The sequence below is a fragment of the Canis lupus genome, chromosome 22 (assembly GCF_003254725.2).
Source record: "Canis lupus dingo isolate Sandy chromosome 22, ASM325472v2, whole genome shotgun sequence".
In the NCBI taxonomy this organism is placed as follows: Eukaryota; Metazoa; Chordata; class Mammalia; order Carnivora; family Canidae; genus Canis; species Canis lupus.
In genome coordinates, this window is record NC_064264.1 from 3,244,787 (window position 1) to 3,270,611 (window position 25,825).

A 25,825-nucleotide genomic window follows, 5' to 3' on the forward strand; every position below is an offset into this window, starting at 1 on the left:
ATGGGTTGTAAGACTCTGAATCCTGAGATTATAGCTCACAAGAGACTGGTGGTTCTTTTGGCTCCTTTTCTGCATTTGCTCCCTGCGTCACTTCTCTAATCCCAAACACTGTTTTTACACACCGGTGACAGTCAAATGTTCGGGGCCCAGTCTGGATCTCTACTAAGCTTCATGGCTGTGAATCTAAAGGGCCCCTTGACATTTCCCCTGGGAGAGCTCACATGCTTCTCAAATGTCACGTGTTCAAGATGAACTCTTGTCCACTCCATAAAGTCGACATTCCCACCCAGGGCCACATCTAGTCTATGCCTCGTCCCTCCTTGCTCATTGGTGAATGGATGGCACCTCCTCAACCCAATTGCTCTTCCCCTACACACAGTCTATCAACAAGGTCTAGTAACCCTATTCCTGGGCATATGGCAACGCTGTCCCCTTCTGCCTACTGCCACCATTCTTGTCCACATCACCATTATCCCTTGACTGGATTATTGCAAAATTCTCCAACCTGGTCTCTCCATTTCTACTTCAATCCTCCCTCTCACCCATTCTTTCTATAGCAAATGGAAGGATCTTTTAGGAGCACAAACGTCATCATATCTCGTCCTAACTTTATATTTTGCATTCCAAATAATTCCAAATCATCTCTGAGTGGCCTCTGTGGCCCTTTGTGGTCTGGTCTGCCTCCCTCTCCAGGTCATTCCTTGTGGTCCTTCTCTTCCCTGACCCCATCCGATCTGTATTGGCCCTTCCGATCCTCAAACACGACAAACTCTTCACTGTCTTCTGACAGTTTTCTCTTTGGTTCCATCAGCTGGTTGACTCCCGGCTCCACGTAAAGTATCAGAAGAGCCTCTCTTACTCCTCTAGCCTGATACACACTTAGTGCAAGGTGCAGTTGTGGTTTTATTCGTGTGGTTACTTGTTTGCCCCTCTCTCCTCTGGACTGTAACACCAGGGCAGGAGCTACTTACCACTGTATGGTGCCAGCCGGATGGTAGGGGCTCCCTAAGTGTTTGCTGAATGGATACTCACTTGTTCGCTTTATAGGGATTGCTTTCCAAGTGGTTCCCTTTCCCAGTGTCTGCAAAGCTGGTCAAAAGAAAAGTACTTGTGTGATAAACATGGACAATGTGAACCAAAATATTTGCATGGTGTCAGGAGAAACTTTGGTCCGTGAACTTGACCAGTCTGGTCTCATACGGGCATCCCTCTTGATGAGATTGTGCTGGATAAACATCCTTCCCAGCTCTTCGGCTTCTCTGCCCTACTAATACGTTTTCGTGATCACAAGCAATTGCAATTTTTCAGGCGGTCAGATCACAATACCATTGATTAGGTAATAGAATTACTCTACTACTAATAATAGGAATCACAACCATAAATGTTCATATCATACTTTATGATTTTCTAAGTGCTCTTAATGGGCATTATGTCTTTAATCTTGGAGTCTGGGCCTGGAGACACATCTGCTACCTCGGTTGATTTGGATGGATCCCAAGCTCTGTCTGGAGGAAAGACTACTTCAGCTGAGTGCTGATGTGAGGCTTTTTTTATATTGACTTTGGGTGGTTCCATCTCCAGATGGTGACCTTTTGGTCACCACATCCTCAAATTCTAGAGGCTTTTACTGGATATAGTCCCCACTTTACCAATTATCATTCCTCCTGAGGTTGTTAAGGCAGATAAATGGGGTAATACTAATAATAACAAATGCTCAAGTGCTCAGTGTGCAGGGCAGTGTCCTAAGTGCTTTACACACACTCCAGTTCACTCAGTCCTGGTAGCTGCCCCAACTCACAGGACGGCCCTGGACTCATCTGCCCACTGGTGCAGGGAGGACTAAGACCCAGGAAGATGAGGTGACTAGTCCCCTTGCCAATAACTGGGGGAGCTGGGACCTGAAGCCAGCAGACGGACTCAGGACTACATGCTCACGGCAGGTAGATCTGTGAGGGCTTGTTCACTCTTCCCTGACCGAGTTCTCCAGGCACCATCATCCAGCCTCAGGAGCGCTTGCCGGGCCTCAAGGCAGCTCAAGGCAGCCACCTCGGTGGTAGGGAAGGCAGGCTCACACAGGCCTGGCCAGGGTGGGTGGGCGTGGGCCCCCTGGTCCAGGGTGGGCTGGGGTGAGCCATGTGGGTCGGGGTGGGCTGTGGTGGGTCAGGGTGAGCCACAGTGGGTCGGGGTGGCCCACGGTGGGCCAGGGATGGGGGACAGGGTGGGCCGGGGTGTGCCACCAGGGGTCGGGGTGGGTGGCGATTGGCCACACCCGGGTGGCCCAGGATGGGGGGAGCTGGGGTGGGCAGTGGTGGGGCCGGGGTGGGTCACAGTGGGTTGTGGGGCCGGGGTGGGTCCCGGTGGGCCGCGGTGGCTGGGGTGGGCCAGGATGTGCCAGGGTGTGCTGCAGTGGGCTGCGGTGGCCCGGGCTGGGCCACGTGGGTTGAGGTGGGCCGGGCTGGGTCGCAGTGGGCCGCAGTGGCTCAGGGTGGGCTGGGGTGGGCCAGCAGTGAGCCGGGCTGGGCCATGGTGGGTTGGGGTGGGTCCCGGTGGGCCACGGTAGCTCGGGGTGGGCTGCGGTGGGTCGGGGTGGGCCGCGGTGGGTCGGGGTAGGTCCCAGTGGGCCGCGGTGGGTCGGGGTGGGCCGCGGTGGGTGGCGGTGGGTCGGGGTGGGCCAGGGTGCCCTGTGCTGCGGGAATGAAGGCCCGCTGTGCCGGCCCACGCAGAGCAGGGGACCGCGGCTCCTCCTGCAGTGCGGTCAGGGAGGGCTTCCGAGACGAGGCGACGGGCCGCTGAAGCCTGGGGGGCAGGCCCAGGCGGCCCAGACCCAGGGCAGGAGCGGGGTGTCCCGCAGGGCAGAACCTGCCGCGACTCCCGACGAGCCCGGGGCAGTCCGTGTGGCGCTCCCGGAGCGGGGAGCGGGGAGCGGGGAGCGGGGAGCGGGCCCGGGGACGCTGGAGAGGCAGGGCCCAGGCCCTGGCAAGGCTCCGGGGCTTCGCCCCAAGGGCCTCGGGCCACCTGGGAAGGGGGGGCACTGCGGAGGGCAGGGAGGGGCAGGCAGAGGTCTGGGGGCTGCAGTGCTGGGGGGCGGGGGAGGGCCGGGCAGGGGGGCAGCGGGGCTGCACCGGGTCCAGGAGGGAAAAGGAGCAGGACCGTGGGCGACGCAATGCGCAGGCCGGGGTGGGGGTGCGGGGAGGGCAGGGGGCCAAGGTCTCCATTTGCGCAAGGTCTTCATGATGGAAACCGGAGTGGAGCACGGAAACTGGAGCAGGTGTGCGGCCCCGGGGGCTCCGTGGAGGAGCAGCTGCCTTGGGCCCAGGCCTGACGCCGGGCCCCGGGATCGAGTCCCGCATCGGGCTCCCCGCAGGTGCTTCTCCCTCCGCCTGGGTCTCGGCCTCTGTCTGGGTCTCTCAGAAATAAATAAATAAAATCTAAAAAAGGGGGGGAGGGAAGAAAAGATAAGAAAAGAAAAAAAGAAAGGAAAGAAAGGAAAGGAAGGAAGAAAGGAAGAAAAGAAAGAAAGATAGATTTGAGTGCGGAAATTGTCGGAGTGATGGATCGAATTTCAGGGGTGTTGACACAGAAGGGGATGTGCTGTCCACGAGGCACCTGGCTTGCACGGGTCACGGAGGAGGAATTGGGCTACAGAGTTTCTCTGACTCTGAGATGGTCGTTTTTCATATTTACTACTTCCAAAATTAGAATGTGGCTTAAAAAAAACCTGTTTGTTTGTTTTTTTAAATAGTGTTTTAACAGTGAACTATAATCGATGGTGTCTTAAAATAGACAATAGTCTGTAAAATAAGATTATTTCATAAAAACGTAACTAATATGTATTTAATGGCATTTTGAGAAATCAGAGAAGGGAAGCCTTTAAAAACACCCTTTATCTTTAAAAAAGAGAGAGAGAGAGAGAGATCATCTTTAGTGAAAGTACAATTCAGCAGCAGCACCAAATTTTGACACCATTGCCAAACTGGTAAAGTTTGAGTAATGAGGCTTTAACCACAAATCTTAGGGGCTTGAGGTGTCTGTTCTAAGTCCAGACCATTTCTTGCTCCTGTTTCTACCTGAGACAGAATTGTGCCTAGTGTTAACTTGATGAGCCACCTGTCTCCACGTTACAAAGGTTTGCTTGTCAGCCTTCCACAGAACAATGTGCTTTTGAAATTCAGTCCGTCATCCGTTTTCCCTGAGCGTAAAATGCTGAACCTTTTCCTGTAACTATGGCAGCAGAGTGTCCCTACTCACCCCACCTACCGCCCCACTCAGCCACATAGGTGGGGCAAGAGCTAAAGAAAGAGTAATGTTAGTTTAGGAGAAGAAAAAGACTTAGCAACATCCCTTTCTCAAATCCTACATCATTTAGTCTCTGAGTTGTTTTTTGGCCAAAATACTATCTTGCATTGTTAATTTAATATTCATAACTGTGTATAAAACCTTCCCGGGATCCCTGGGTGGCGCAGTGGTTTGGTGCCTGCCTTTGGCCCAGGGCACGATCCTGGAGACCCGGGATCGAATCCCACGTCAGGCTCCCGGTGCATGGAGCCTGCTTCTCCCTCTGCCTATGTCTCTGTCTCTCTCTCTCTGTGTGTGTGAGAGAAGGGGCCCAGGCCCCTTCATAAATAAATAAAATAAAATAAAAATTTTATAAATTTTTATCATAAATAAATAAAAATTAAAAAAAAAAAAACCTTCCCGATTAGATTTTTGCTTAGCAGGGGAGCAAACAACTATAGCTACTCCCTACAATCCTTGGTTCCAGAATCTTTACCTGCCTTTCTGCTTCGCTTTCACCAGATCATTCTGGAGCCTTCGATTAAGGCCTAGGTCTCACCCAGACCACCACTTAGCACGGCCAAAGCTCAAGGGAACTTTTCATTGCAGCAAAATATACATAGCATAAAATTTATCATCTTAAGCATTTTAAGTATGCAATTCAGTGGTATTAAATAGATTCCTCACACTACGCAACTATCACCCCCACCCATCTCTCAAGGAAACTTTTACAAATTTTGCAAGTCATCCTTGTGCAGAGGCCATGCTAATCTTCTCTGTTTTGTTCCAATCTTAGCACGTGTGCTGCTGAAGCAAGCACTCACCAGAAAACTTTTAAAAACAAAACTTTGCTTTCAACTTGTCTATGAGGCCGGCATTACCCTAATACCAAAACCAGATAAAAATACTACAAGAAGAAAATTACAGATCGATAGCTCTCATGAACATAGGTGCAGAAATCATTAACAAAATATTTAGCAAATTGAATCCAATAATGTCTAAAAGAATTATAGACCACGACCGTGTTGGATTTATTCCAGAAGTTCAAGGCTGGTTCTACATTTGAAAATCAACCCATGTAATCCACTATATCAGTAAAGAAAAATAATCATATGATCATATCGATCGATGCAGAAAAAGCATTCGACAAAATCTTACACTTCTCTATTACAAGAACTCTGCACAAACTAGGAATAGAGAACTTTCGCAACATGATAAAAAAAAGAAATCATCTATAAAATCCCACATCAAACATACTACTTTATTGTGAGAAACTGTATGCCTTTTTTTTAAGGTCAGGAAAAAGTCGAGATATCCTCTCTCACCGCTCCTAATTAACAACATACTAAAACCCCTAGGTCGTGCAGTAGGACAATAGAAGGAAACAAAATGTAAACAGACCAAGAAAAAGAACCAAAACAGATCTTTACTCAGAAACAAAGGTCGGCACCTCAAGTCCCTTTTAGAATTTGTAGACTTTCTTTATTGCATATCTGTCTTCTGTTTTGAAGATTTCTACACTTATTTGTATTATTGCCTTCCTTCTATTTTCTTGAGTTTCAGTTGCTGTTCTTTTTCTAGCTTCATAAGATGGAAGCTAAACTCATGTGGACTTTCAATTTTTGTTCTTCTCAAATATATACACGTAAAGCTATGAATTTCCCTTTCAGCCCTGCTTTATCTATATCCCAAATGTTTTGGTATGTCACATTTTCATTATTATTCAGTTTAAATTAATTGATTAATTAATTTATTTAAAAGATTTACCCATTTATTCATGAGAGACCCAGAGAAAGAGGCAGAGACACAGGCCAAGGGAGAAGCAGGCTCCCTGTGGGGATGAGTCCAGGACCCAGGGATCATGCCCTGAGCCAAAGGCAGGTGCTCAACCTCTGAGCCACCTAGGGGCCCTTAAAATAGTTTATAATTTTACTGCAATTTTTTTTCTTAGACCTACAAGCTATTTAGAAATGTGCTGCTTAATTTTCAAACACATGGGGGGTGTCTAGTTATCTTCCTGTTACTGATTTCTAGTTTGATTCCACTGGGGTCAGAGAACACATTTTTTTATGAGTTCACTCTTTAGGAATTGTTTGAGACTTGCTTTATGGCCTAGCAGGTGGTCCATGTTGATAAGGGTTCATATGCTCTCACAAACAGCATGTATGTGGCAATTGTTAAGTATGAAGTTCTGTAATATGTCAATTATGTCAATTTGATTATTTGTGTTGCTCAAGTTTTCTATATTTTTGCTGACTCTTTGTTTCTTTTATCAGCTATTTAAAGAGGTGCTAAAATCTCCTGTAATGATTATTGGTTTATCTATGTCTTCTTTTGGTTCTGTCAACTTTGCTTAACATATATTGAAACTATGCTACATTTTCCACAAATTAGTTATACATTATAAATTATTAGGTGCACACAAATTTGGGGCTGTTTTATCTTATGTAGACTGACGTTTTTATCATTATGAAATTTCCCTTTTTAATCTCTAGAAATAGTTCTTCCCCCAAAGTCTTTGTTGACTGATATTAATATAGCTCTACCAGCTTTCTCTTGGTTAGTGTTTATATGGCATATTATTTTCATTCTTTTTTCTTTAAATCTTTTTATTTTTATATTTAAATTGAGTCTCTAGTAAATAGCACATGGATTTTGCTTTTTTATCCAAAAGCAATTTTGGTCTTTTAATTGGAGTCTTTTAATTGGTCTTTTAATTTTGGAAATCTATTAAGATTTAATGTAATTCTTGAAATGTTTATATTTACTATCTTGTTATATGTTTCTATTTCTGTTCTTTACTGCTTTATTTCTCCTTTTTTGGTAGAAGAATCAAGTTTTTTTTTTTTTTTTAATTTTATTTTTTCCTCCTATTTTAGCTTACTGGTTATTAGCTTTTAGAGGTTCTGGGTTATTTCATCTTTTTTTCTAAAAGGAGGGCAGATGGTACAGGCCAATCACCTTAATCCTGTCAAGGGTTGTTCTAGGCTTTCTTAGGGTTGGTCCTTTTGGGTTTACCTTCATTACCAAGCTATGGTCTTCCTGGAGTCTCAGTCAGAGATTTGGGTATTGCTATCCCAAGTTGGTGAACCTTGTACTCCACCCTCAATCTGTTCAATTCCATGCTGCTGCAGAATCTTTGTACAAAGCGTTCCGTTAGCTTTCCTATAGTCATGGCTATGCTGGCTTAGTTTGGGAGTTAGCAAACACCTCAATAGGAGATTGCTCCTAGCCTCCCGGGTTCACTTGTCGGCAATTCCCCCCTATGTGAGGTTTTACCACCTAAGTCCCAGCCACTTTGGCAACTTTGAACTCCAATCTGTCTCCGCAGCCCAATCGAAGAATAGAGTAGCTACCACTTACCCTATTCCTTGCCCTGTGAATTGGGCTGGGGTGAATACAGAGCTCACCTACTCTTAGGGATTGTCTGCATTGGTTGCTCATCAGTGCCTTCAAATGCTTGTGATATGTATTCCTTTTTTTTTTTTTTTTTTGAAGATTTTATTTGTCAGAGAGAGAGAGCACAAGTGGGGGGAGCGGCAGGTAGAGGGAGAAGCAAGCTCCCTGCTGAGTCTGATGTGGGACTGGATCCCAGGATCCTGGGATCATGACTTGAGCTGAAGGGAGCCACCGACTGAGGCATCCCAGCTTGTGTTATATATTCTGTGCAGCTGATAATAGCTGTTTTCAACAGGGTAGTTGGTTCAGTACAAGCTACTCTATTATGGCTGGAATCAAAAGTGTTCCCCTATTACAATTGGATACACTCTATGTTATAAATAAAAAATCTAAAACAACTCAAGAGTTTTAAGATCTAAAAATCTAAGAGAACTATACCACCATCCTCAAGTATTTCCAACTTGGCATTCTGTTTAGATCCAATGCCCTTCCTTTCTCATCTTCAGCTTGGTTCTTTGGCCAGAGCTTTGCATTTGGACTGAGAAAATGAAGGTTTCGTTCCTAGACTTCTATATAACAATTATGTGATCCTGGACAAATCTCTTCTTTTTACCACTTCAGTTTTGTCATTGGTCAAGGAGGATAGCCATTACTGCCTGCCTACCTTAAGTCTTTTCAGGAACAAGCAGGACAAATACTTGCCCTGTCTTCCTGACAGAGATGGTATGAGATCAGCTTAATGTTGAAAGCAAGGTTCACAGGCTGCCATCCCCATACACACGTGAGAGCTTTCACAATTTTCAGCTCGTGGACAATTTCTTCTCGTGCTCTACTTTTCTTTTTCTCATCTTAATTAGAGCTGTGAATTAGACACAAATGTGATTGCTGTTTCTTCTGCCATCTGGGTCAGACTGTCCTGCCTAACCCCTACAATAAAAAAGAATGCAGGTGTTTGAGTGGGATGTTGGTTTTGGGAGAGCTGGCTGGCCAGGTGACTCTGACCAGAGACTACTTCCTAGAGACAGGCCGTGGAGGAACCCAAACTATCAGAAGGGTTTTGCTCAGCGTGGAAACAGCACATAAAACGCCATGAAACACTGAATGGCATTAAGCTTGGACAGCCAGATGGGGATGTTGTTAGAAGTGCAATTACCTTTTAGCTGGAATTTTGGGGCCTAATGAGACAAGGCTTCAGTGGCACAGCTCCATTTTGTCTCTGACTCTACTTTTTCTAGTTTTTATCCCTGACTAATCCTTTCTGGTGGGTATAGCCTCTTTTAGTTATTTTACTAAAGTCAGCCTGGTTGGTGTCTTGTTGTCCTTTCAGGGTCACCCCACATCTCTGCTCAGATGCCTTATGTGCTCTGTTTACAGGTTGGCTCTTAGAGCGTTGCTGCTTTTTGTTCCAAAATTTGGGGAAAGGACCTTATTATAACCTCTGTGTCTAGACCTATTATAACTCCAATAGGCTCTTTATATATTTGATCTTTACACCAGTCTGGAAGGTTATCACTTTCCTTTTACAGATTTGGAAACTAAGGATCATAGAAGCTAAGACATCTGCCCAAGGTCACAAAGTGGAACATTACACAGAATTTTCAAATTCAGGTCCGACCTCGAATTCAGAGTTCTGTCTGCCTTTTGGGGCTGCTGCAACGTAAGTACTATGTGGGTGAATCATTCCAAATTCTCATGTCACCTATAGAAGAAAAGAGACCTAAAAAAAAAAGTGATTGAGTCAAACAAAGAACCCTCTGGTCTAGCATATCTTTATGTCTTTCTACCTTAATCCATGTTTCTCCTTCTAGAATTCTGTTCATATCTACCGAGCACTTACGATGTGCTAAGAACACATAGTAGTACAAAGACACAAAGCCTACATTCAAGTAAGAGTTTGAATAGATATAACCTTTAGAGAAGGTAATTTAACAACATTTTTCATCTTTCAAATGTGCAGAACTTCTGACCTACTTTAGGAATTACTTATGTGCTCCTAAAGCCTACAGTGTAACTAAGAATAATGACAAATGTATAAATAAATGCAAAATATACAGTATCAAATTGATATAAGTATGTAAAGGGAAAAAAAGGACTGCTATCACTCTGGTTTCTACTAGAACCAGTAGTGTGTGTGTGTGTGTGTGTGTGCATGTGTGTATTTATTATTTATTTATTTATTTTTTTTTATTTATGATTATGAGAGAGATATTTATTACAAGGAGTTGGCTTATGCAGCTGTGGAGCTGGTTAGGCAAGTCTGAAATCTGTAGGGCAGGTCAGCAGGAAGGGAAGGCTGGAAATTTTTGATCAGGGGCTGATGCTGCAATTCCACAGCCCGAGTTTCTTTTCCCTCAGAGAAACTTTGGTTTTGCTTCTAGGGCCTTTCAACTGATTGGATGGGGCCCACTTAGATTATCAAAAAAGTATTCCCCTCCACTTAAAATCAATTTAAGTAGGTTTTAATCACATATACAAAATACCTTCACCTACATTAGTGTTTGACTGAATGACAGAGGACTATAGCCTAACTCTAGCATAAAGTGAACCAGCACAAGAGGGTAAAATATCAATAGAAATATTAAATATAGATGATCAACAAGCTATAGTCATATGCAAAAGCATTTAAAAAGATGGTTAAAGTATGTTACTAAAGCATATATTCAATGAAAAGAAACAAAAAATCTAAGTCAAAGTGTCTTGAACAATAAATTTATTAGTTTACAACATAGGAAAACCAGAAATAGGGTGGAGTGCTTTGGCTCTGGCCATCTTTTTGGCCCTCCATCCTTTGCTGACTCAGTTCTCAGGCTGCTTGATAGGGTGGCTGCAGCAGTCCCAGGCCTCGTCTGCATGAGGAAGAGAGAAATCATATCTTCCTATTACTCTTTGAAGAGTGGGAAACTTTTGAAATGCCTCCAGCAAAACTCCTCTCAAGTCTCATTGGCCTTAATTGGGTCATGGGTCCGTATTAGGGCTAGTCTAGTGATTAGTGAATACCATGCACTAATAGACTTAGCTTGAGTCGGTCAGTAGTAAGGAGAAGGGAAGGTTATAATTGCCCTAGACCAGGGCCTCCCAACCTTTTTGACAAGTAATGATGCATGTATGGCTGGCAGACTGGAATGGCTCAAAGTGAGCGCCTTGGGTCTCCAGACCTCCCCAGGGTCCTCCTGGTTGTCTCAAGAGATAAATATCTCTATACACCAATGGGAAACAACTTGCATGTTGGGTTAGACCAGTTAGGAATCACCCCCTAGGGAAAGGATCCATCCCCAAACTGTGAGACTTCTACGCAGTGGGGGAAGAGTGGACTGGTTAAGTAAGGACACAATGGGTCATAAGGAGAAGAGACAGGAAGGGTCTAGGAATCAAGTGATGGGAATATTTATGTCACAGAAACTGACAAATGCTACAAATCATTGTTTTCCTCTAGAAATCAGTTTTTAAACCTTTACCAGCACCTGAAGGGCCCCAAGACAGATACACTGGAGGAGGAACAGGCTTGGCTTTTATCTCCCTATTGGGAATCCTGCTCATTTTTTTTTTAATTGAGGTGAAATTCATAGAACATAAAATTCACCATCCTACTCATCCCTTTTGAAGTTTATTCAAGCTCATGGTTGTCGCCTCTTTATTCATTATCATATTTAATTTTTGAGAAGGTAACACGTTTACATTCAGAAGGTACAAAGAAATATCCGATGAAAAGCGTCCCTCTGTTTCTGTTCTCCAGTCATCCAGTTTTCTTTCCTTAGAGAAAACCCAGGGTAATGGATCTTTTGGTATTCTTTCTGAAAATTCTTAAATACATCAATCCTTAGACTATTTTTAAACACACACACACACACACACACAGCTCTAACCTTGTTTTTCTTCATCTAACAAAACGTATCAGGGATGGTTCTATTCCAGTACATATAGAACCTCCTTATTTTCACATTCACATACAAGCAGCTACTCTGAATGACTTTGAACATACCCCTTTTTGCATTCATGTGGATGTATCGTAGGACCAGTTATGAGTAAGGTTGCCCATCTTTTTATATGGTCATGGGCCATTTCTGTATCTTTTTTGTTTTTTGTTTTTTGTTTTTTTTTTTTTTGTAAACTATCTCCTTCGATCTTTTTCCATTTATTCTATTAGATTTTGGGGTACTTTTATTTTTTATTTTTTTAATTTTTTATATTTTTATTTATTTATGATAGTCACACACACAGAAAGAGAGAGGCAGAGACACAGGCAGAGGGAGAAGCAGGCTCCATGCACCGGGAGCCCGACGTGGGACTCGATCCCGGGTCTCCAGGATTGCGCCCTGGGCCAAAGGCAGGCGTCAAACTGCTGCGCCAACCAGGGTTCCCTTTGAGGTACTTTTAAAATTAAAATTTAGTAGTTCTTGTATCTGAAGGAAATTGTCCTCAAATACCTTTTTTTGTTTTTTTCTTCCTGTTTTGTCATTTATCTTTTGGCTTTGTTTCTGGTGGTTTTTTTTCCCATGAGGGTCTTTTTGTTTGTTTTTAAAAATTTTTAATATAATTGAATCAACCAGTTTTGTGTAGTTGAATTTTTTATGGCCTCTTGGTTTTATGTGATACTTCCTCACTCCAAAAATCATCAAAAAACTATTAAAAATGCAACCCAATTTTCTCTAGTACTTTTACATTTTCATTTTTTATATTTAAATCTCTGCTTCATATGGATTTTGTTCTACTTTCAATGTTTTTTTCTATGTGGCCATACAGTTTCCTCAATACCATGTGTTGAGCAATCCACCTTTTCCTCTGCTGTTTTGAAATGTCACCTTTAGATATTCATTTATAGAAGAGAGAATTGGAAGGGTTGGTACCTGCCATGTAGACAAAAGAGAGCCAGCCTTTGCTGTCTTTGGGAAGTGACAGTACAGGCATACAGCCACCTGCTTGACCCGATAGATTTCTGTTTGCTTTAATTTCCTATTTAGAATTTTGTGTAGTTGCACCTGAGTGGCTCAGTGGTTGAGCATCTACCTTCGGTCCAGGGTGTGATCCCGGGGTCTTAGATCGAGTCCTGCATCAGGCTCCTTGTGTGGAGCCTGCTTCTCCCTCTGCCTGTGTCTCTGCCTCTCTCTCTGTGTCTCTCATGAATAAATAAATAAATAAATAAATAAATAAATAAATAAATAAATAAATATCTTTAAAAAAAAACATCTTTGTGTGTGGAGGGGATGGGGCAGGTAACACACAAGTTCTTAGGACAATTGGGAAACAGATATATATATATTTATATTTATATATATATTTATATTCTTGTCTTCTGAGGAGGAGGGGGTCATACAAATGAGAGCAGAAACTGCAGAACTAAGCCATTTTTTGCTTTCAACTACTTGGTTACTTCCTCCCTTTATCAAGAAGTTCTGTGTCTACTTCTTGGGTAACATCGATTTTGCTATTATTATAACTGCAGAGAACAAAAACAGGAATGGTGAATAACATATTAAATAATCTCTTTCAGAGAAAGTAAATTTCCTACACATAAAGAAAACATTTTGACCATGGTTTTGGAGGCTGGAAGGGTTCCTCCTAGCCAAAGCTAATCTTGGCTGGGGATCTATAGACGGTGACACTGTCAACGGTCATTGTTTATGAGGTCAGGAAAAGAAAAAAAAAGGAGGAACTGCAGATAGCTGACGGAGTGGCCAGAGATTGTGACTCGGTCACATGCTGGTCTCCAGAAGTGGTCTCAGACCAGCGCACAAGGCCCTGTTGGTCTGTGGGGGTGAACGGCCCGGGCAGTTTGCTTATTCTTTGTTGCATCTTCTCCACAGAATGGGGTCCTGAGCTGCTGAGCAGAACTTGGAGGGGACAGGCGGCCTATTGGCATCCCCACATCGGGGGGAAGAAGGCTTGGCCAGCCAGGGCTTGAAAATACAAGTAACTCGAACACCCAAAGCGCTCCTCAGTACCTGGAGAACCTGGGGTGGCCTTCCCCCTTCTGTCCACATACTCTGCTGATGTGGCACCTGAGTCAGTTCTTAATCCCTTGTGGGGTCCTTGGTGTTAAAATTTCAGTTTGATTTCACTTACTCCTGTTTGGGTGGGATAAGGGAGGCCAGCCAATAGGAGAGGCTCACTGTGTTGTCCCAAACCCACAGAGTGACTCTGGGCTCCGTTTTACATCGTCTCCCACAGGGGAAATCTCAGGGCGAGTAAAAATAGAGAGCAACCTATGGCATCTTTGGTTGCTGTGTCCCCATGGTAGGTTATTGATCAGGACTGATTTTAGCCTAATAGAAACTTATCGTTGGAGGAGGTAGAGAAATCTTGTCCTTGGTCTTGTTTTCTCCAAACCCCAACTCACCTCTTACTGCCTTCTCACACTTAATCATTACTTGTCAAAAGGTCTTGTGGTCCTTAGCACTTGACGCACAATTCCATCACTCTTAGGGTCATGAGACGGGGGTCAAGACCTTTTCTCCTGTCATAGCTACTAGTCCATCAAGTAAAAATGGCAAACATGCTGGCTTTAAGTAAAATATTAAATCTAGTTATGTAAGGAAAAGATAGGGGCACCTGGGTGGCTCAGTCAGTTAAGTGTCTGCCTTCAGCTCAGGTCATGATGGGGGTGGGGGTTGGCAGGCAGGGGGTATTCTGGAATTGAGTCCTGTGTCGGGCCCCCTGCTCAGTGGGGAGTCTGCTCCTCCCTCTCCCTCTGCTCCTCCTCCTCCTCCCTGCTCATGCTCTCTCTCTCTCTCTCTCACTTACTGTCTCTCAAATAAATTTTAAAAATCTTTAAAAAAAGAGACAAACCATTAAGCATAGTATAAACACAAATAGCATTCTTAAATGCTGGCTTCTTGAAGAGGAGAAGAAGGGGAATGTATTAGCAGAGGAAGGGGGGAGAAAAGAAAGACGGGATATAAGAGGAGGCCACGGATTCAGTGGACAAAAGCAACAGTGTTGGCTCTTGTATATGCTCTCCTTTGAAGTGTCAAAATATTAAAACAACTATTTCCAGTTTTCCATTGCTTTCATTCTTAACTGTTGGTTTCGACTGTGGGAACCAAATCAACCTCCTCAATGAAATCATTTTCTAACCACAAAGGCAAGAAGAACTAAAGTTAACTACCGAAAAGTCGTGTCAGAAGCCAGGTGTTAAGGGCTGATGCCCCAAATTCATACACTATAGCCCTGATCCCCAGTGCGATGGTGTTGGGAGGTAGGGCCTTTGGGAGATAAATACGTTAGATGCGGTAATGAGGCCGGAAGCTTTATGATGGGATAAGTATCTTTATAGGAAGAGGAACACAGGCAGCTTACTCTCTCCCTGTGTACACCTCAAAAAAGAAAAAAAGGCCCTATGAAGTCACAGTGAGAAAGTGGTCATCTACAAGGTAGGAAGGGTTCTTAGCAGAAACCGAGCCTGTTGGCACCTGCATCTTGGACTTTCACCCTTCAGAACTGCGAAAAATAAATGTCTATTGGTTAAGTCACCCAGTCTATGGTATTTTGTCATAGCCACCTGAGGTGACTAAGATACCAGAGAATTGGACAACCACCTATTGGCTAAAGGTCATGGTCATAGTAGGGTTGGGGGGATGGACTATGTGTGTTTGCTCGGATTCTTCATGTGAAAGTCCTCTCAAGGATTCTGACTGTATCCGCATTTTGACATAGGCCTCTTAAATGCCAGGTTGCCTGTAATACGCAAAGGAATGAGTCACTAATGATGGAAGGTCAGGTTCCACACCACGTAAGAAATCTGTTTCTCTGTGGGGAAGGAAGAAATTTTCCATTTCTTTTTTGTCTGTTTGTTTCGACTCTGCCACAGGCCAGAGATTCTCTTCCTATGAGAGATCCTTTGTGGACATATTTGCATCAAAATATCTCTCCCTCCATTTCTCACCTCCTTTCTGACCTTGTACACATGGTTAAGTGCTGCTTATCAAGCAGCTGTTGCTGGGAAAAGGGAGAGGTTGTGTTGGGGGGGCCCTCCCTCTCCTCAGCTATCATGAGCTTCTCTGGCTCTGCTTCTGCAGGATGACAGGGAGTGTCCCACCCACTGTGACTAACACTTCTGTTGAAGCACTTAATTGCTGTCCTTCTGACAAGTCTTCAGAGCATAAGCACAAGTACGCTACACCCCACTGCAACAGATAGCTGATAAGCTGCTGCTGGGGCTTGGGTGAACAATTCACTTTCTACTTCTTTTTTAGAACCTTCCACAGCAGAATGCCTTTAAAGAGCTGGCTATTGCAACCTCTCATAGTCAATGGAGCCAATGACAATCTCATCCCCAAGAACATTGTTGGTTTGGGGGCAATGCTTTGCATTTAATGAAGACAATAACTTTCCACAACTTCTAGAAAACACAGTTTGGCTCTATGGTGGTGGCAAGTGCTTATTTTCCTTCATATCAGCCCAAAGAAGTTTTCAAAGTTCAGAGATTTTCCTCACTAACAGCTGGTTAATAACTACAGATGGAAATTTCTTTGGCAGCAGGCTGAGGAGCCCGGAGAGGGTAACCAGCGCTCAGAGGACTCTTGCCACCTTGCCACCAAGCAAGAGGAACTGGTTTTCTGCAACTGGTTTTATGACACCAGTGGGGAAACTGATTACCCTCCAGTGGAAGTGCTGCAGCTGGTTTGTTCCATATCATCATTTGCCTCCTTCTCAGTCCCTGCCTTGTGTCAACTATAGTTCCACCTTCCTCAGTTTCAATTTCAGAAATGCAATTTCCCTGAAATGGCTTTTCTCTGACAACCTGGGCTGGTGGCTGCCTCTGGCCACACCTTACCTCCAAGGCAAACAAGCACCTTTAATTTGGGCTCCCAAGTGGAAATAACAGATAGTCATCAAGAACAGAGGGCTCTTGCCTGGGCTTGCTCAGAAAATCCCCTTTGCAGAGGGGGTGCAGCTGTCTCCCCAGCTCCCTAGTTACGTGTCCCTCATCAAATTGTCAGGACATTGAATTCTGTCAAATATTAACCCTTGTCCTTGGTTGCTTTAGTGAAGAGAGATGAGGGTGGAAGGTAAAAGAGAAAGGGCATGTAGAAATCAGAGTGAGAGACACTAAGGGAGGACCGGAAGGAGGAAGGGAAAGAATGAGAGTGGGGGACCCAGCAGGTCCTCTGGGCACAGAGAGCCGCCAGCCTCACTACCTACTTTGGCCATTCGCATTGGGGGTCAGGGCTCTCACCACAGTTCATTGCTCCAGTTGGAGCTTTTGTTCTTATTGTTATGAAAAAATATGTAATTACCAAGTGGGGAATAAAACAGTGAGGCTAAAAGCTGCATGTGCAGTAAGATTCCCCCTTTGAAGTATTTGTTGGCATAAAGGTTTGGAAGGCCATAGATAGAAATTTTAAGTGTTATCTTGGAAAGGTAGGATTATAGATGAGGCTTTCTGTTCTTTTTGCTAATCTCTACTTTCTACAATGGGTGACTATTGTTTACAATAGAAAAGTTAAAGTCATACTAAAAAGGGAAGGAAGAGGCAGACATAGAGGAAGAAACAGTGGAGTCGAGGGAAGAAGATAAAGTTTTGTGAGGCATGTGATAATGCGGGCATTTAATCAAGCTATGCATTTCCCGGTTTTAATTGCCTGTTCTTTACACTCAGGGTACGCATTTGACTACTATTTACAGTTTTTTAAGAGCTCTAATTTTTAAATCTGTAGAGCTGTATTTCTTAAGCAGAGGCGCACATGGGAATCAGCAGGGAAATTCTTTCAACATGTCCTTGCCCGGGTCCCACGCTCAGAAGTTCTAATTCAGAATACCCATACGGCCTGGGTAGGAGGTTTTTGAAAAACATTCCCAGGTGTTCTGATCCTCATCCTTGTTGAGATCCACAGTGTGCAAGACAATTCACTGAAAGGAAATATTACAACTTCTAATTTCATTGATTTTCTATGGCATCCTTTAAAGATTTCTACTTGTATGTGTATTAATGCTATATATAATAATATTGATATCATAAGACATGCATAATTTGCAAATAAATGTACATATTTGAGGGTGGGTTAAAGACATTTTTCTTATAAGGATGCACAATAAAAAAAAAATGGAGACAACTGCTTCAGAGAAGTAAATATAAGTGGGATAACTCAAGTGTCCAACCAAATTAGAAATTTTTCTCCAGCCCGAGATAGAGAAATGTCTCACTGCAGATGCTGACTCATTTTGACCTACTTTGTTTCCTTCTTAGAGATGCATTACTATTTACTGGTCCTGGGTCATCATTTGTGGCGTATGATCTTCCCCAGGTAGGCTGCAGCTGTGTCCTTGGTAAATGCACATGCATATACATGCCCCAAGTACAGACGTCAGCATTTGGACGCTCTCAAAGCCTTCAAAAAGCTGATCATTATTTCGTGGTTCCTACTTGCTAAACTCTTATAGCTGCTTTGAAAAAAAGCAACTAGATTGTCTTAGCATAAAAAGAAAAGCCATTAATAATAATTAACAAATAAATATTGATTTAAAGATAAAACTATAGGAAAAAGAGTGGGAAGTAAATCTTCTGGATAAAGATAGGGAATTGAATATGCACATGTCTCCTTCTGCTTTTTTGTGTAACCTCAGTAAAATGATGGTAAATTAATTTTTCAAAGGGAAGAAATAATAGCAATTTAAAACATTTTTAACTCCTCATAGTAACAAAAATTTTGAAATTGAAAAGTAAGAAATGTGGCCAATGACACAGCAGACAGGAAAACTGAATCCTAAGTTAGCAGTGGGGAAACTCAAGAAACTAACCAGAATGTCCTAAAGACTCAGGAATTGGCAGCACTAATTGGCAGTGATGTGGGGGTCATATAAAACCACAAGGAGTGGTTCAAACTCCCTTTAGAAAACAATGAGTCTCCCAGATCCACACCCCTCTCTGCAGAATCAGGCCTGTACTCCTTTCCCCACTGCAGAGAGACTGGATCAGGGGTCTGTAGACTGGAGGAAATCAGGCAGAGATGAGGACAAGTGCTTTAGGGAAAGCAGAGGGATGAAGTGGATAGACAGAGACATGGCTCCTTCCCTGCTCTGCTCCCTTGGTGCTGGAAGTTGGAATGATGTCTCTGGGGATAAGCCCTCAAGAGTTCTCTCTGGGCATTTTGGTCCCCCCAAGAGGCAAAAAAAGGCACTGATTTTGGGGTCCTCCAAGCAAACAGCCCAGCCTCTGATCAATAACCCCTAAGATTCAGAACTTCCACTTAGCTGTTCAACCCCCATTCTTAAGTAGTAGCAAACAGTCAAGATTTCCCAGACATTTAGGAGAGCTTCTTACGTGAAATACAGAGACCAAAATGAATAGAAGAAAGCAACCTAGAGGAAAGAGAGACCATGCAAGTTGAAGAAAACATCTAATACCTTTTGACTAATATCCTCAGAGCTAAGATATGTAACCATCAAATAAGTATATGACATTAGAAAAAGGAACATGTGGGGAAAAAATAAGACCTGTTGGAAATTAGAAATAGGATGATAAAAATTAAAATTCAATAAAAAGGTTAGTAACTTAGGAAGAGTAAATCTCTGAAATTAGAGCAAAAAAGAAAGAAATGAAAGATAAGAACAAAGAGGAATCCATAACTGAAGATCTAATACATGAAAATACAATTTCTGAAAAGAGAGAACAGAGAAACCAGAGAAGAGGCAATCATTAAGGACATAATTCAAAAATATTTCCCACCACAGAGGAGCATGTGTTTCTGGAACAAAAGGGCTACCAAATGCCTACACAAAGATTGAAAATAGACCCATACCAAGACACACCAGTGTGAAATCTCAGTACAAGGAGGACAATGAAAAGATACCACAAGCTTCCAAAAAGGAGGAGAAAATAGCTCCTATGTAGACAATGATGAATCAGAATGATTTCAGGCTTCTTTATAGCAACCCTAGAGGCCAGATGGCAACAGCCTTCAAAATTCTCCAAGAAAATGATTTCCAGTTTAGAATTCTATACCCAGCCCAAACTATCTATCAAGTGTCAGGGTAGATTAAAAATGTTTCAGGCATGTAAATTCTCAAGAATTTATCTTCCACGCCCCTACCTCAGGAAGTCCCCAGCACATGTGTCAAAACATGAAGCAAATAAGAAAAGAGGACACCAGAGCTAACCCAGGAGGAAAGCACCCTGGGGTGACTGTAAAGGGAGATCCCAGGATGAGAGCTCTGCCTCAGATCCAGGTTGCAGTGCATTAGAGGGATTTGGGAGAGAAATTGTTAGAGTACCTAATATCCTAAAGATTCTGGATGTCTTGAGAGCAGACATTGGCAGGTGGCAAATATAAAGGTGTAGAAAATGAAACAAACAAAAAATAAGAGATTTATTGGCCCCAAGGACAACAACAAGGTGTCCGGGAAAGGAAGTCAGCATGATTTACAGCAGTTCAGCTGTGAATAGTGTTTTACAGTCACCCTAACACAAACACTGACAGATGAAAGCATCATGGAACTGAGAGAATGGAGAAGGGGGACAGATGAACGTATATGGTGGGAGCAGCAGGAGGAAAGACATCAAATCCTATCTTCTATCCTGGAGACAAATCAGAAAATGGCTAACGTTGAAAGGGCAAAACACATTTCAAGCTTGTTAATTTGGAGACCTGGAGATAAATATCAAAAGAAAAAGGTTTAAGTGTGGGAAATGGTAAAGAGGGATGGGGACTGCTGTTTCTCATGACAAGCCTTGTAGAACTAACACTATAGATTATGGGTATGTACAACTGACTCTTGGGGATGAAGAACAAAACAAAACAAAACAAAACCTATTAATATTTTCTTCAAGAAAACCAGAGTCCATCTCCTCTCCTTTCTGGATTCTAATTCCCACAGCTCTGCTTGCTAGAGACCTTCCCTGTTCCCTGTGAGCTTCTCCAAAAATATTCTACAGCTGTACACTTATGCTTGCCTCATACCCTGTAGTCCTGATCCAATCTTGTGATCCACCATGATCTTGATAAGAGACATTCAGTTTTTGAGGCTCCCAATATATCAGAAAAGGGGAAGTTGCAAAAATGGGATTTAAAACTGTGGGTGAGCTTTACATGTTTACATTAATAAAGAAATTCCTTTATCGGATACCAAAGTGCTGCCAGAATTCTAAATTTCAGGGCCAATGAGAATGTGAGGCCCAGGCCAAGCTGCCTCCTGCCCCGCACCTCCCCTCACCCCAGCATTGCTCCCCACCCCGCCCCTAATTTCGGGCTCAGCCTTATCCAGGGATCCATTTCTAATTTTACCATCTTCCCTTGCCCCGCCTGTCATTGTGCTATTTCCTTCCCTTCCACAGAATGTATATTATTCTGTATTTGTCTTCACTGAGCTTCATTGAGTTCTGAGCAATTCCTCTGGCACTTCCTCACCCTGCTGTCACCTGTCCTTTGAATCAATATGCTCTCCATCCTAACAACCCTCATTAATTAATTAAAATGCCCTCCTCTGCCTGTTTTCCATTTTGGTACCACATTCACATTTAATGAGCATGCTCACCATTCCATTATTCAGGTCACTGATGAAATGTTACATCACCAGCCCCGATCTCTGTGGACACCACATTTGTTATGTCCTCCCAGGTTAATAATAATCCACTGTACTCATTCTCTAGGCATGCAGCCACTCGTAATTATGTGGTTTAGAATTTAAATTTTAGACCAGTGGTTTGAAAACCTGGCTGCATGCTAGAGACACCGAAGGAGATTTTAAAAATATGGATCCTGGATCCTACAAAAACCCTGTCACACTGTGTTAAAAACTTGGCCCAACAAGTGAGCCTGGTCACCTTAGATACAGAATCTTCTTTGCCTCTTTGAAGAGAAGTTACATATTAGAGATGGTTTGCAGGACCTTGTAATAATAAAAGCGGTGGCAGGCCATCAGATTTTAAGTTCTAGTTTTCCTTTTCTTGACTCTGAAGGGAAAAAAATATTGTTAAATTTGGTCATGGCTGCTGCCTTAATTTCCTATTTCTGTTGCAAACAACTGTAGTGGCTTAAAATAATATAAACTGATTATCATACAATTCTGGAAGCCAGAAGTCTGACGTGAGTCTCACTGGGCTAAAATCAAGGTGTCAGCAGGGCCGTGTTCCATTCTGGCTCTACTCCTTACTTTTTCCAGCTTCTAGAGGCCACCCACATTCCTTGGCTCGTGGCCCCATTTTTCTAGCAATGTGAAGTCCTACTCATGCTGTTAGCTCTCTGGCTCTCTTTCTCTCTTACCTCCCTCTTTCTGCTTTTAAGGAAATTTATGATTCTGTTGGCCCTGCCCAGATAATCCAAGGTAATCTCTGTATCTCAAGGTCAGCTGATTAGAAATCATTTGTTTTTGGAGAGCCTGAGTAGCTCAGTCAGTGGGGGGGTCTCAACTCTTGATCTCAGTTTAGATCTCAATCTCATGATTGTGAGGTCAAGCCCCTCGTTGGGCTCCATACTGGGTGTGGAGCCCTGTTTTTGCCAAGTAGCCTAACATGATCACAATTTGGGGGAGTAGGACATGGACGTTATTATGGGTGGGGATATTATTCTACTTACCACAGGAGCGTATTTAGTTTTCTCCTAATAATTTTTAGATAAGATATAAGTGGATATAAAGCTCCTCAGCTAGAATTCTATATGAAGCTCATAGCCCCCTGGACACAATGGCACATCCTGCCTCCTCCCTAAAGGCCGATTCCCAGAGCCCAGGGACCAGCTGTGACCAGGGCCTTCCATATCAGACTGCAGAGCAATTGCCCACCCTTTGGCTCTGGAGACCACCTCATTAGGCCAGTAGCCCCCAGGAGGGGATCACTGTGTTCAGTATAAGCTGGAGATCTCTTTCCCACAGACACTGGGGGAGGGTGGGCCTGGAGCAGAAGCAATACAGTCATCCCTAGGGTAACCTCAATCCGTTCTCAATCTCTATGGCTGCACAAAGGATTCTAAGCCATCAATTTCCATTGGGAAGTCCCTGGCACCTTCCTATGTTCCCCATTGAGTCAGAAGCTCAAGAGGTGGGGCCCAGGAATCCGTTCTTTAAGACTTCTGGTTTAATTCTGTGTACAGTCAGGTTTACTGGTTTTGACCATACTTTTTAGTTTAATGAATATATTGTAAGGATTAAAACTGAAACCTTGCTAAAATTAAAACGTATTAGCATTAGCATCTATTACTTTTTTAGAAATGTCAGATTCTTATATATTAACATATATACATGTACTTATGTATAACATATATAATATGTTAATATATGCTAATATATAATAACATTAATAACATATAAGTGTTATTCTTATATATTACTCTCTGATAGAAAAAAAATCAGATTAAATGGATGTTCTACTTAAGAAAATCCAATGGGAAAAAAAAAAAAAAAAAAAAAAAAAAAAAAAAACAAAAAAAAAAAAAAAAAAAGAAAAGAAAATCCAATGGGTTGAAACCAGATTTACAAATAATAATAATTAGGGGTAATATTTTATATTGCAAAGTAATTCATTGTATTATTTCCTTTCAACAACAAATCCCACTAGGTCTCTTAAAATATCAGACAATGCACAAAAATTCAGTTTTTATATTGCTTTCCAGGAGAATTTCTAGTGCATCAAGCCCATGGACCTGAACCCTGATGAAGCTGGGCTTTCAGTTTGAGGAATCTCAGTGGAAGGATAAACAAAGAAGTTGACTGACTGGTCTATAGACTCTGTTGTCCAGGTCTTCCTCTCGGAGGTGGGTTAGCACCAGTTGTGCTATTGGCCGCACCCTTGTCTGTGGTCCTGCCTACCTGGCCCCACCTTGAGGCTCAGCCCTGCACTCATCCCTGGGAGGAATCCTGAGGTCACAGGAGTTTTAGCTCAGCACTGAGAACAAGCATCAGATAACCCTGATCTTAGTCCTCACTTTTGATAATTGGGATCTTGGCTTTCCTCACCAAGTATTGGCCTATAGCTCGAGCTTCTGCTTGAGGTGTCTGCTTTCTTTGGAGGCTTTTTTTTTTTTTTGAGTGGTGGAGGTGCCAAGGGAGAGGGAGAAAGAGAATCTTAAGCAGGTTCCACGCCCAGTGCAGAGCTTGGCTCTGGGCTTGATCTCATGATCCTAAGATATGATCTGAGCTGAAATCAAAAGTCAGGTGCTTAATTGACTGAGTCACCCAGGTGCCCTCTTCCTCAAAGCTTTTTTCTGCTTCTCTGAATGGCAGGCTTTCGGACTTTTAAGCTGAAACCTTAGCCATGTGCAGAACCGGAGCTGGTACCTGAAGAGATAGGTTCAGATCCACCAACCAGTGGCTTGACAATGATTTGTTCTCCTGAGCTAGGATTCTCTGATGGCCTGGCCACCTCACCCCCTTTGCTATGGACTCTCTCAAATACCCATGACATTGTAGCACATAGCTGTGTACCTGGGCTTTCTTCTTTTGGGCTCTGACTCCTGGGTCTGTTTGTAGCCTTAAACTGGGCCCTGGCCTGCTTCTATGAAGTCTTAATTCTGTTCTAATATATGCATTTCTTCTGATTAAGGGTTACATCCCATTCTCTATATCTCCAGCTGCTTGTTGAATCCTGCTCCAAACCAAACAGATCCTCTGGATCCACTTTAATGGAACAAGATCTCCCCCAAGATGAAAGTCCCTTAGATCTCAACACCTGCCCAGAATAGCCTCAGCAACTCTGAGCATAGTTGTTTGTTCTGTTGTCCATCCTTTGTAAGACCTGCCATGAGATAGGTCAGCCTTCCATCTGGCCCTCTGGTATCATGTAGTTATTTGAGTCTCAATTCTGAGATCCTGAAGTTTGATTCACTTATTTGATCCTTAATAGATTTTATAGATTTCTTCCCATCTAAATGAGCTAATCTACTCCATATGGTAGTTGTGGAATAAGGCATGTAGAGTGCCTTGTGCTTGGCCTATGGTAGGGCGATCTCACTATTTCTTCTTTCTTACTTGTCCCCTAGTGATTACTGCTCTGTGTGGCTAAAAGCTTCACATATTTCATGGCCAAACAGGTCCAGAAACTCTTATCTGGATGACCTATCTCATCTCTACTTCCTTAGAAGTCAAGAAAAGCCTGAGTCACTTGCAATTTTTGAATCTCTTTGTATATAAATAAATCTTAAAAGAATGAAAAACCAAGACACAGACCAAAGAAAATATTTGCAAAACACACATCTGATCAAGGACTTAAGTCGAAGATAAAGTAAAAAAATAAAAACAAAAACTTAAACCCTCTTAAAACAAGGAAACAAACAACCCAATTTAAAGGTGGGCTAAAGATCCAAACAGATACCTCACCAAAGAAGATATATAGTTGGCAAACACTCATATGAAAAGATCCTTAGCATAATTATGTCATTAGGAAATTACAAATTAAAATGAGATGTCCTACTACATGCCTATGAGAATGGCTAAAATCCAGAACATTGGCAACACCAAATGCTGGTAAGGGCTTGGAGCAAAAGCAACTCCTTCATTGCTGATGAAATGCAAAATGGTACAGCTACTTCAGAAAACGATTTGGTGGTTTCTTCAAAACTGCACATACGCTTACCATATGATCCAGAATTTTCACTCCTTGACTTTACCCAAAGGAGTTGGAAATGTATGTTTACACAAAAACTTGGACATGGTTGTTGTTAGCAGGGTTGTTCATAATTGCTAAAACTTGGAAGCCACCAAGCGACCCATCGCTAGATGAAGGGATACATAAATTGTGGTACCTCTGGACAATGAAACATTATTCTGTGTTAGAAAAAAATGAAACATGAACCAGAAAAGGACATAGAGGAGCCTTAAGTGTGTGTTGCCAAGTGAGAGAAGTCAGTCTGAAAAGGGTACATACTGTGTGATTCCACCTCCATGACCTTCTGGAAAAGATCAGTGGTTACCAAGGGCCCAAGGCTTGAGGAATGAGAAAGGGACAGGAAAACACGGGATTTTTAAAGCAACAAAGCTAGTCTGTAGGATACTGTGATGGTGCACATACGACCTTGCGGGTTTCCTAAAACCTGAGATCTGTGCAATGCGAAGAGTGAACCACAATGTACATTGTGGACTTCAGTTAAAAATCACGTGTCAACATTGATTCAATAACTGTGGCAAATGTACTACCAATATACTCTAACACAAAATATTAATAATAGGAAAAACTGCATGTGCGGGTGGGGGAGGGGAGGATATGGGCGCTCTCTACTATCTGCTCCGC

At 42.9% G+C, this 25,825-nt stretch overlaps 1 long non-coding RNA gene and 1 other non-coding gene across 2 annotated transcripts; one reads left to right on the forward strand and one right to left on the reverse strand.

The window, feature by feature from the left end:
- Positions 1–1,776: 1,776 nt before the first annotated feature.
- LOC112678756 (uncharacterized) lies at positions 1,777–15,100 on the forward strand. The gene is made up of 3 exons (XR_003147818.3): positions 1,777–1,940; positions 9,201–9,331; positions 13,476–15,100. It is a non-coding gene; the product is annotated as an uncharacterized LOC112678756 (long non-coding RNA).
- Positions 4,994–5,095, reverse strand: LOC112678962 (U6 spliceosomal RNA). The gene has a single exon (XR_003148030.1). It is a non-coding gene; the product is annotated as a U6 spliceosomal RNA (small nuclear RNA).
- Positions 15,101–25,825: the final 10,725 nt, after the last annotated feature.